This window comes from Notamacropus eugenii, chromosome 2 (assembly GCF_028372415.1).
Source record: "Notamacropus eugenii isolate mMacEug1 chromosome 2, mMacEug1.pri_v2, whole genome shotgun sequence".
Lineage (NCBI taxonomy): Eukaryota > Metazoa > Chordata > Mammalia > Diprotodontia > Macropodidae > Notamacropus > Notamacropus eugenii.
In genome coordinates, this window is record NC_092873.1 from 259,738,820 (window position 1) to 259,752,382 (window position 13,563).

The window sequence follows — 13,563 nt, forward strand, 5'->3', positions numbered from 1 at the left end:
TCCCCCATCTCACCCCCTGAAATGAGGAATCAGAGTGAAATGAAACATGCCAGTTAAGGCAAATAACACTTGGAGCATTAAACTTCATTATGATTCTTTTTCATTAAAATGTCCATAATGAACAAAGCAATGGATTGTAAAATATTTATCAAATTATATGCAAAATGGGATTTTTTTTCTTTTAAAATTAAGTGTTAAAATGTTTCTTGGTAGAAAAAGGGCTCTACTTTAGCCCTTCTGGGCCTGATATGATCTAGGCCACAGGGTCTGTACACCCCCTAGATGACCCCTTCCATCAGCTGGGTCTGCCTGCTACTAGTTACCAATCACGTAGTTGCAATAGATATCAAGAAGAACCACAGTATCCTAGCTACCAACAGGGTAACTCTCTAAGTCCCTGCGGACTAGGGGAAGAGTGCTTCTACATTCATCTCAGTATTGATTCAGAAAACCTGCAGATGAGTTCTAACAATTGATGGTTAGAGTTTCTCCCTATACCTATTAATGAAAATAACTCTGTCTTAGCGTCAAATGACTTAAGTTCAAATTTCGTCTCATATACTAGCTATGTGACCTTGGACTTGTCACTCTATTTTCATGAACCACAATAGATTTTCTTTTTTTAATCTATAAAATGAAGGAGTTGGACTAGATATCCTCCAAACCACTTCAAGTTCTAGATTTGCGATGCTCACATCATAAATTCCTTAAGGTTCCATGGCTTCCTTTTACATTTGATTTTTTCAAAAATATTCTTTTGGGTAAAAGAACCTATACGTACAAAAATATTTATAGCAGCCTTTTTAGTGGTGGCAAAGAATTGGAAATTGAGGGGATGACCATCATTTGGGGAGTGGTTAAACAAGTTGTGGTCTATGAATGTAATGGAATACTACTGTGTAGTAAGAAATGATAATTTGGTAGATTTCAGAGAGAAGCCTGGAAAGACTTACATGAACTGATGCTGAGTGAAGTGAGTAGAACCAGGAGAATACTGTACACAGTAATAGTAACACTGTTCAATGGTCAACTATGATTGACCTAGTTCTTCTCAGCAGTACAAAGATCCAAGACAATTCCACATCCAGAAAAAGAACTGATAGAGTCTGAGTGCAGATTGAAGCATACTATTTTTACTTTTATCTTGGTTTTTTTGTAGATTTTCCCCTTTTGTTCTGATTCTTCTTTCACAATGTAACTAACATGGAAATGTGCTTTACATGATTACACATATAGAACCTATATCAAATTGCTTGCCATCTTAGGGAAGGAGAAAATTTGGAACGCAAAATCTTTCAAAAATGAATGTTGAAAAATGCCTTTACATGTAATTGGAAAAAATAAAAAACAAATAAAATTTTCAGAATTTAAAAAAATACTCTTTGGGGACAAGTTTGTTCTTTGTAGTTTTATAACATTCTCTTTTGCCTGTGTTATGATTGATCTTTCCACTTACTCTGATGTAGTCGTTGTATATATTGTCTTCTTGGCCTTTTTTACTTTGCTTTGCATCAGCATACTTGATTCTAATTTGCCCTTTGCAAAAGTGAAGTGTTGGAGTCACTGGTTGGGGATAGGCTTATTCTATAATTCAAGTTCCTGAGACATAGGGATCCTATTGTAGGTTCCCAGTGGTGCAAAACGTGATGTACTGCTGGAGTTTGCTGGTCCTTTGGGGTCTATCTGGTGTTACCAGAGTGACTAACAAGGTAGAAGTCTGTAATCAAGCTTGCCTCACTGAGTCTAATCTGAGACAGAATGAGTCGACTGTGCTATTCCCCCTTGGCCAAACTGGGGATGGAGCCAAGAGTCTTTTATGGATTGGGCTTTTAATAATAGTCAGATCGCCTGGTATAGCCAGAACTATTTCTATTACTTAAGGTTTTAGTGATGATAGGTCCGAAGCAAGCAAAGGGCCAGACTAGGCAAAAAGATTGATGATCACCTGGCAACAAGTGAGCAGGGGGCATGTAAAGATCTAGAGAGACTGTTTGGTAATGTAGGATCCAGAAGAATAACAGCCAAGGTCAAGAAAGAGTGCAAGGAATCAGAAATCCAAAAGGCTTAAGCTCAAACAGCCTATTTCCCAATTTAACTCACACCACACAGAGACAATTCCTGTGCCTTTTTGAACCCTAAAATTAAGGATTAATATTCCTTCCCCAGCCCTGCCCTTCATCTGCCTCATAACTAGCTGTGGACAGCTCCCTTCTAATGCAAGTATTTCTCTTTATTGGAAGCAGTAGGGTTTACCAAAGCAATAAACAACCACAGTGCTACTTGAAAACAGAGTTGGGGAGAGCCATCAAACCAAGCATAATCCTTTCCAATTAAAATATTTCTTCTCTTTTTTTTTCCTCAAAAGTAAAGAAAGTAGAAATAGTTGTTATGAGGAAATTCAGACACCAATAGACATCCACAAGGATGTCTGAGGGCAAAGAATTTTTGGACGGTACTCTCCCTACTTCTCTTTCTGCATTTCTACCCCCTACCTTTCAGTATCCTTCTCCATATTCTGAAATCCTTTCTACTACTAGGCACAAATCTCCCTTGAAATGTTCCCAGTGGTTTCATTCTGCCAGTTGCGGCACCTACCTAAACCTTTTCTGCCCAAGCAGTGCCTCTTTTCCTGATTTGCAAGTCTCTGGCTGATATTCCTTTTTCAAGAGGGGTTTCAGTCATACTGTTCACTTCTGTGAGCCCAGATCAATTTCTGGTACACTGTTCCACCTCCAGAATAGCTGCCTTCTCCATCCCCCCAATCTACACTCCCACTTTCCAGTTTCCCTTTATGTTTTCTCTCTCTCCCTATTAGAATATGTTCTTTGAGAGTAGGTGCCATCTTGTTTTCTTGTATTTGTATCCTCAGCACTTAGCACAGGGTCTGTCATATAGTGGGCACTTAATAAATGCTTTATCTATCTTTAGCTATTAAAACTGCCATTCTCTCATTGATCTGACCTCAGCTAGCTGTCACAAGAAAAGCAATATGATTTTTTAAAACAAGAGTTTATTCTGAGTATGAACAACAATGTTTTCCCCCTCCTGGAATTATTTCTGTTTTAGCAGAGGATGTTCATTTAAAAATAGGGTGAAACAAGCTAAGTTCAGGGCAGCATCCAAAAGTCAAGTTGACGAGCATTTATTAAGTACTCGCTATGTGCTAGGTACTGTTCTGAGCACTGCGAATACAATAATAAAAATATACAAAGACAATCCTTTGCTGTCTTCAAAGAGCTTACATTCTAATTGAAGAAGATAAGTATAAAAGGGAGTCAAATGTTGGAGGAGGAAAAAATACCAATATAGGGGTAAGATAGAGAAAGTCCAGAGAGTCAGGAGTAGAGCCTGGAGAGCAATGAAAACATGGCTGGCATGGTGTTCTGAAAGGAACCAGTCCATGAGAGGAACAAAGTGGGGAGTAAACTTCCAGTATGAAAAGCCCAGGATCGTTGTGACTTTCCAGGGCAAGATGATTTCTCATCAGCTACCACACATCTACCATCTCCTTTCAATACAAAGTTGCCATCTTTGATCCAGTCAATCCACTTAAAAGTTTTAGTAGAGTGACTCAAAACTTCCACTATGATTTTTTAATATCTGTGCACAGAGGTTCTCTCTAACCACCCAGAAACTTATATGATTAAATCTTCTTGTGAAAGCAATTGCATTACTGCAGAGCAGTACTTCTCTTTTCTTATTTCATCCACAAATGAAAAGCTCATCTGGTTGAATAGCCTTAAATACTGAGATGGACATAAATGTTATCTCACACAAATTTTCTTTTGGTGAAACCTTAAGAGTAACATAGCATCAAAAATCTCTGCATCTGGTTTCTTACCTCCACTGGCTTGATCTCAGTAACTATCTATTGCATCTACCCAAGGCATTAAAAATGGGATGATATCGCCTCTAGATGCTGGACTTCTGACACTTGTGATTTTCTCCTACTTTCCAGCAATCCTCACCATGCCCATGGCAGTACAGAAAGCTTACTACATGTTTAAATGCACAATTAATTTTTATTACTATGTGAGGGAATTTCAGTATGCATTTGTTCATGCTTCAAAAAGCAGAAAGTTGGACAAGGTAAACCTTTTGATTCTAAGATTCTAGAATCCTGGGAAACTATTTATGATGTTCTCAGAATGCCATCAAATTCTCTTATCTTTCTAACTCTCGAATTAATCAATTAATTTGCTAGAAGTTTGAAGGATTGTTTTTAATCCACAGGTTCCCTCCTTAAATCCTGACCATTTATATGAGCTCAACCCCTTAAAGTAGGGGTTCTTAACTTGAGGGCCATGAACTTGCTTTGGTTTAATACTTTATTATGTTCTGCATAAGTTTCCTTTGTAATCCTTTTTAATTTTATGAATTAAAAAAAATTATTCTGAGACAGGGTCCATAGGCTTCATTAGCCTACCAAAACCTACAAAGATAAGAATGCCTACTTTTAGGGATACCTGGCTCCTCATACTTATGCCTGGCCTAAAGTATCTGAAGATCCTTCTGGCAACGAGCAAGATGGTTAGAATAGAGAAATCCGTATGAATAAAGATTTAGAGCTGGAAAGAACCTCAGTAGTCATTAACTCTAACACCTTCATCTTGCCATTGAGGAAACAGAGGGAAAGAGGAAGGGTAATGGACTTCCCCCAGAGTCACACAGTTATTAAATATCTGAAGTAAGATTTGAACTCATGTCTTCCTGGCTTCAAATATAGCTTTCCGGCCACTATGTCACCTATCTGGAGCACAGCTTGGAGTTAGCTAGATGGGACTGGCTAGGTGAGTCATAAAATAGGCAACACTACAAAGATAGAAGCACCTCCACAAAGCGTCTGCCCTTGTTATTCGAAGACATGTAGAACCACCATTTGTACAAGATGGATTTTGAGGTTCTTTCCCCCAGTGAACACTTAAGATATGAATAGTTAATGAAGACCTGAGGATACTGTCTTAGGCAGGTTAAAACAGTTAGAAAAGATGCTCCTCTTGTGTTATGTTCTGCAGAGGGCAAGAGGAGAGCCCCAACCCCCATAAAAGGCAGCAATCATGTGGAATTATTGGACCAAACCATTTCTCAGGAGCTGTGAAAGTCAAGCAAGCCATAAGGCAATAAACGTCATGGTCTGAGGAGCATCAAACCAAGACATAAATCCATTAAGGGCAATCGGAAAAGTAGGTCAGAATCAAACACAAAACAAGATAAGGAGAAAGGTCTGCCATTCAGCACAGAGGATAATTAAGACTAAAGCACCTTGGTGGCTACAACCACCACTGGACCCTTCTGAAAGCCTCAAGAGAACTGCCCAATATTTAAAGGCGTTTGGCCTGAATGTAGTGTGAGAGCCGTGTCACAATCAGTTTTCATGAAGCCATCAACATGATTGTCCATTACCCTCCATATGAGTAACTGAACACATTTGTGACATGGGTGCAGAGGTAGATTATGGCGCTCTGAGTTTGCTACAAGACCTTGATATTTAGCGGTGTTTCCTCACAGTTTGTAGTTTTCTAAAACAAAACTAAGAGAACATACTTAAATATGTTTTTAATTAAAGTTTTTTCAAGAAAACAGATATAGTGTTCTATCGTTTTATTTTTATCTTGCTTTTTATCATTTTGATGTTTATTTTAAGACTTAACAAACATCTCATTCCATTCCATAAACATCTAAGTGCCTGCTATATCAATAGCTAGCATTTATACAGCATTTCAAAGTTTGCAATGGGTTCTATATACATTATTGCATTTGATCCTCACAGTTCCATGAAGAGGGCACTTAAAGGCATTATTGCCCCATTATATAGATGAAGAACCTAAGAGGTCAGGTTATTTGCTAAAGTAATGCTAAACAGCTAGTAAGTGTCAGAGGTACAAATTGAACCAAGGTGTCTCCTGACTCCGAGTGCAATAATCTTTCCGGTATATATGTATTACTCTGGATCCCTAGTAAACTGTACCCTTCTGTGCAGAGTGCACATTGTGGGAAATATGGAAATGGGGCATTTAATGTCTATATTTCACCTTTTTCTTTCTAGTACTGGTGTTTTAAGTAGTGAAACCTGTCCGTACTTAACTCTGACCCATGAATCCTCAGTGGTCACTGATCTTTTCTTCAGTGATCCTAGTATATTTGGCATGGAGATATTGTTCCGCATCTTAAAATCTCATGTTAGAGCTCCCCAGGTTATAAATGAAAAATTCTCTGTCCAGAGTGGGAAGGGATACAGGCTCACTAAGTCACTTCAACTAAACACCCTACTGGGCATATACTCCAAGAACATCAAAGGGGGCAAGGGGAAACCCAATCTGTACCAACATATACATAGCAACACTTGCTATGGTAGCAAAGGGCTAGAAATAAAGCAAGTATACATCAAACAATGTGAAAATTTTAATCAATTTAATTCAATTTATTTTTTTTATTAAGTGGCTATTCTGTGCAATGTATCATTTAGGGAATGGCTGGAAAAAATTTTGATAATGAATATAGCAGTATGTGTGTGTGTGCATGTGTATGTGTATGTGTGTAGCAGATATAAAGAATGCAAGAAAATATTGAGAGATCAGTATGAATTGATGCAGAGTGAAATAAGCTAATCCAACCAAACACTGTATATACCATAACTGCGATAACATGAATGAAAAGATTACTCAAAGGAAGCCAAATTCTGAATGACTGAAAAACCAGGTATGGTCCTGGAGAATGCCTTGTCTAACTCCTATGTGTTAAGTGAAGTGAAACAAACTGGAGATGTTGATCTAATAGAAAGGATTTCACTGTGTCAGAGAACACGTTGGGAGAACTGAAGATTGATGGCTGAGATTGATAGCTTAAAATTGTTGATTAACAAATGTTAGTTTTGCATTTGGGGCAGCGAGAATGCACAGTAGATAAGAGTGCCAGGTCTGGAGTTGGGAGGACCTGAGTTCAAATCCAGCCTCACATACTTACAAGCTGTGTGACCCTGGCCAAGTCACTTACCCCTTTTTACTCCAGTTTCCTCATCTGTAAAATGAGATGAAGAAGAAAATGACAAACCACTCTAATATCTTGGCAAAGAAAACTTCACAGGGTCACAAAGAGTTGGACACATCAACAACAATAAATAGCAGCAGTTTTGTTCAAGCAATGCAGCAAGTAGTGAATACTGACCCTGAGACTGACATGATATACATTCTTGTTTCCTGGCTACGTCCAAACAATGATCAGTCATGACCTAAGGACATTTCTGGGGCTTGGTGACTCTTTTTAGCAGTCTAGGGAAATGTTAGCTGACACTTTGAAACCTTTCAATAAGCTCATCCCTATGGAACACTTTAGGAAAAAGCACCAGCAAAAGGGCAGAAAGGAGATAAAGCCCTAGAAATGACCTCCCAGGCATAAGAAACATCCTGAATCTGATATTTCAGAACTCTTTATAGAACTTTAGGATGAAAAATATGATGAAGATTTCAAGTACCAAACTGATTATCTCGCACAGACAATGGGGTCAAACTCTGCTAATTCAATAAAAAAAAAGCCTCATCCCCCAATTGCACTTGGTCCCAGATAAGGACGTGGGTAGAAACAGTTCAAACCAAAGCTCTAATGGAGAAGAAATTAAGTTTAATAACCATTAGTGAATATAGAAGATGGAAAGAGCTTTGATGAGAAATATCTACTGGGGAAAGGCCAACAGCTAAATCCAGAGATGAACTCTTTTCATGCCATCTGTATACCAGTCTTCCTTCTCATCCCTCTCTAGTTAGAACCTGGACTCTGTAAGATCCTGGGCTTTAATGGGAGAGCTTTCCATCTAGTTTGCCTGCAACATGGCTTCCTTACTGGAGGTGTTGGTTAGACAGAAGCTAAGAATAGCAAGAGCCCAATCACTTAATGGCAGCAGACAACCCTGACTGCCTTTCCCTCCTCACTGGCTGAGCACCTCTCTAACCCTCTACAGAGGAGGCCAGTTGCTGAGCTAACAAAGGACACCCTGGAAATAATGAGTATGTATAAAATCCATCCCTTCGAGACTTCCAAGAAATTAGCCTCTTTGGTCTTTTCATGCATTCTTTTCTATTTTATCTGCAGGAAGTAGAAACTCAATACTTAAGAGTTTTAAAAACCAAGAGAGTGAGTCCCAACAATCCAAGCATCAGAATTCAGGTAAATTGTTTTGAAACTAGCACAGGATTGATCACCCTGGGAACAAAGAAAGAAGAAATTTTCAGGAGTGTCTTTGGGGACCAGCTGAAGGATTCATCCAACAATGACATTATTTTTGAACCTGAACTTCGTGGGAACAATGTTACATAGGAACTGAGCTAAGTTTGGCACCTACTCCCCCGCAGGTGAATGGGAGGGGGAGAGAAATACATCCAGGGGGTGGGAGAAATATCTGTATATCTTTCTTGCTATATGTGTGAAGTGAATATTCTTTTGTAAAAGCCAATTGATGTCAAGTGATTAAAAAAAAAAATGGAGTGTGCTAGTCACTGCCCCCTGAAATGGAGAAACAGTCAGTGGAGCTAGATTCAATAACAGGTTGGAAAAATACCCCCCAACTCCTTATGGGAACATGAGAACCCTGAAAGGGAAATGTAATAGTCAGGACTATTGAGAGTCTCCAGACTGAGAGAGTGCAGCAAGTGCACAGAGTACTATGCTGAGTTCCATAAGATGTGAATTTTTTATAGGCTTTGCCCTCATGAAGTTATATTGCAATTTCTAGAGATAGCACATATCCACATTAAAATTAATTAAACTATCTTGACTAGGTTAATCTTGCAATGATGTGTATAATGGATTGGCTGGAGGAAAAGCTAGATGAGGAACAACAAGCAGTTACTGCAGTACTCTAGGTGTGAGCTATAAATGACCCAAAGTCATAAGATGGCATTTGGAATATAAATAAAATGATGAATACAAGAGACTTAAGAAGAATAGGCAAGAATTATTGTTTGAAGAGGAAGCAGTAGAATCAGTGATAACTCCAAGGTACTGAATTCATGTGACAGGGCAGTGAATACCACTTATATAGAGTGGAAAGGAAAATAAAAAACAAAACAATTCATCTAGGGAGAATATGAGGTCAGTTTTAGACTTATTGAGCTTGAAGGGATGTTCAAGTAGAAATGCCAAATGGAATCTTACCCATAAGGAGTAAATGCTTGCTAGGAGAATGTGTTGTTGTTCATCTTTCATTCTCAAAGAAGAACAATGACATTATGGGTGACAACTTGTGAGTGAATTGGATTGAAGAGAGGCAGAGTTTCGCAAAGTCCAGTAAAGTCATTAAAGTGTAGTGATAGGACAAAAGCCAGGACAACTGGTGATGGCCCAGGCAGCTTTGATTTCTGACCAAGTTCTAAATGCTCCACAGTTGCCAGTTGTCTTGACATGGCTTGTCACTGGACTCTGATGACTCTGGAGGAGAAAGTCAGGCTGATGACTTTGCACAGCTCTGCCTAACATTAATCCATTTGACTGGCAAGTCAAGATATAACCTTCCTAATGTCATTGTTCCTCTTCAAAAACAAAGGATGAAAGCAGTCTTATGAGCAGAAGTAGTAGCTACCCCAGGGAACCCAACTGGCTGGTTCAAATTGGACAATATTGTTATTGTTGTTATTTCTTCTCCTTCTCCTGCCCCTGCCTCTTCTTTCTTCGCTTCCTCCTCCTCCTCTTGTCCCTCTGTCCCCAGAAGGAGTTATACCCTTACTTTGTGGGGTATTACATTGTCCAAAGGAATATAACTTTTGGTTACTGCATGAGTAAGTACCTCAGCATACAAAGAAGGGCCTGCTATCACAGGTTCTTAGATCTGCATTTGTAAAAGGGAAACAACTTCCAAGGGGTTAACAACCACTTTAATCAAGCACATGTATTATTCCTTTAACCAAGTACATATATCATTCAGTTAGTTCAGAGAGTCAGCACCCTGAATTTCAAAAAAAATACAGAGAAATCAAAATGAGACATGGCTTCCTCTGCCTGACCATAATTCAACAGACAGGTACCCTGTCTGACCAGTTACCAGAGACATCTGGGTTCTCAGAACTCCTTAGCAGTTTCCTAGAGTCCTCATCTGGTACTCAAACCTTCTTACCAAAAGCTAAGCCCCAAAGTAAACTTCACTCTTAGAGTATTTATACCTTTTTTAGAGCCAGAGGGCATCCTTAAGAACCAGTGCCTTATTAACAAAAGCTGTGGGTGTTCCTATAAATCTTCCCTAATCACACTCCCCTTAATGGGCAGGCCCATTAATGGGTGGGGAAGATCTTTAATCACATTAACAATACAAAAAAATATACACACACACACACACACACACACACACACACTGTTTCTAGTTAAAGAAACTCTTGTTTCTGTACTTTACTACTAGTAAAGACTCTTGATGGATAAAGGCAAGATTCAATCAGGCACTTGATTATACTAAAACAAAAACATCAAAAGATCCTATTTTGATTGCCATCACAATTACTTATACTTCACAAAGGTATCTTCGGATTGGGGGTTAGAGTTTATTCTATTTATTCTATCACTATTTTTTCCAAAAGTTGGACCAATTAACTCCTTTATCTCAGGTAGTTTCATTTATGATTTTCTGAAATATAGCTCTGAAAGAACAGGCTTTGAAAAAAAAAAACCCACTGGGATTCAAATGGAGCTACTTGACTATGCTTTAAAACCCAAAAATCATGTTAGCTTTCACTGACTGGCCAAAAATAATTGGTCCCAGCCAAGCCTCACTTGCTCATTGTTTGGGTTTTGATGACTCAGAGTGTCATAGCAATTATTTTCTGCACTGGCTAGAAACTCTTGAGGGTATTCTCCCAGACTGATTCTTTTGGGAAGGCAAACTAGACCATCTTTTGTCTCAATTTTGATCTATCCTTTAATCACTGAATGGGTATTGCCTCAGACAAACTGAGACCTGGGAAAGACCTTAACTTTAAAAAGTCAAGATGTCTCCTGCATCCTGGGCCACTGACAGTCATCTTGACTTTTATCTTGCCATTGGACTCAGATGCCTCTGTAGGAGAGAGTGGGATTGATGACTTTGCACAGACCTACCTCACTTAAATCTAATTCACTTGCAAGTCAAGATATTACCCTCTTCATGGCATTTGTCCTCTTTGAAAACAAAGGATAAACAAGTACTCCACAGTGTCTGCTTCATCTGCCTTCATGGCCATTTGGAACAAATTGTTCTCATCTGCGCATTCCATTGGGAGAAGTTTTCACATACTTGGGATAGATATCCCCCTACCTCACCAGGGGTCTGAGGTCCATTGGTTACCCACGACCTGGCTTTGCCTGTCTGCAGAGATGGTTTTACTGGGATGTGGCTGCAACAGCTTCTTGGAGCCACAGGTGAGCCATTGAACTGAACTAGGAGCCATAAGACTAAATTTCTGGTCACTTTCAGAGTTTGAAGGTCAAGATGAAAGTTACCAAAAAGTAATGGTCAGAAATAGGAAGAAGCAGATTAGAGAAGAGATTTTTTAAGTTAACTGTGGTCAATCATTTCAAATATGGCAGACCTAACATTCTACTCTGCATCCAACTACTTAAAATATTCTTGTTGAAGCTGAAGAACGATGAGGGGGAGAAGGAAGGAAAAAAAAAGGGACAAAAGACACTTGTACGATGAAATTATTATATATTTAAAATGAATACAAAATTATACATAATAAATTTGCAGTTTCATGAGCAATCATCCATTTTTTTATTCTACTATGTTATGGAAATATTTGTTTTATTTCATAAATAAAAAATAAAATAAAAATTTTTTAAAGGATGAGGAATAAAAAAAATGTCAGACTTAAAAAAAATTGATGACCTTTGAAAGTCAAGTTTTAGTTAACAAGCTTGTTCTCTAGCTCTAGAATTCAGAATCATTGCTATCATCCTTTCTCTCCCAGTTCTCAGAGTCTTCAGAGAAGTCCAGCTTTTATTTTATGTGGTTCACAGGATCAAACTGTTTTCCTCAACATTATCTGAACTGTTAACTCAGCCAGTTCTGGCAGGGAAATTCTCTGAATAGGCATTTTTTTCTGGTTCATAGCACGTTAATCAGTTTGCCCTATTCATCCCCCAATCCATCTATCCATATGTTTGTTCTACAAGCTTTTATTGAATATGTATTGTAGTGCTAAGATCTAAAGCAGAAACAAAGATGCTTAAGCTAAGGAGCTTACAGTATAACAAAAGAAATCAGACACATACACAAAAAGCTAGAATATGGTGTAGGGCATGAGAAACCACAGAATGAAAAGTCATAGGATTTTAGAAGAGATAGAGGCAGAGAAAGACAAATGAAGGTCAAGAAAGCATCTGTGTAGAGGTGGAAACTACAGGAATGAATGGAAACCACAAGGAGATGGATATAGATAACTATTGTCAAAGGATAAAACTTCAGAATCTCTGATCTTATTTGAGATCCTAAGGGTGATGAGATTCCAGGCATGCCTAAATTGGTGGCTAATGAGAGCAAGTTGAGGAACTTTGAGATCCAAATATATCAGGATCCTCAATATGAATGACATAATTTCCAAGGAGAAGGAAATGGCAAACCACTCTAGTATCTTTGCCAAGGAAGGTTCAGGAAGAGTCAAATAGGACTGAAAAAAACTGAACAACAATAACCAAGGATAATGGTAGATGACTGAGGCAGATTATTTGAAGGCAACTGGAGTATGAGTCAGTTCACTTATGGTTAAGGATGGTTAGGGAGTATTTTACAAAATGACAGTGAAAATAGAGTAAATTGGTTAGCATAATGAGACCAGTTGATTTCTAAAGATGAAAAGTGGGTAGAATCATAGATTTAGAGCTAGAAGAAATTGTGGAGCTCATTGAGTTCTACACTCTCATTTTATGAATGAGGAAATGAAGCCCAGAGAGCATAAGCAACTTGAACCAGGTCAAACTGTTCGTGTCAAAGGTAGGATTCAAACTCTGATCTTCCTGGTTCTAAGCCCACTACTCTATCCACTGCATGACCTAGCTGTCCCTGAAAACAGTGCAGGGCATGGGCAAATCTTTTGACTTCTGTATTAGTTTCTTCAACTGTAAAATGAAGATAATAATAGTGCCTACTTCTCGAGATTGCTGTGATCATCAAATGAGATAAAACTTATCAAATACTTAGCCCAGTGCCTGGCTCATGGTAGGTAATATATAAATAAAATGCTGCTGCTGCTGATATATCACTCTGATTTTTTTAGTGTTAGTGGCATGGCAGTGTTTGCACAGCAGCAGTGAAATATCCAGTATTCTGACTTTTGTCCTGAGAACTGAGGGGAAAAGGAGAATGGCCTCAACTCAAGAGAGAATTGCAAAGGAGTCAAATTTCAAAGTAACATGGTCAAACCAGCACTGGTTGAAGTCATGGAAGATGAGGAACAATTTGCACACAATGGACCTTGGATTCTACAGTGTTTATAGTTCAGACAACCCTGATATGGGTGAATGAAGGGAAAGGAGGAGGGTTAAATGGGACAGTACCATAAGAATAGGAATTAACACCTGAACCAAGTACTTGTGGATGACTGGAATAAA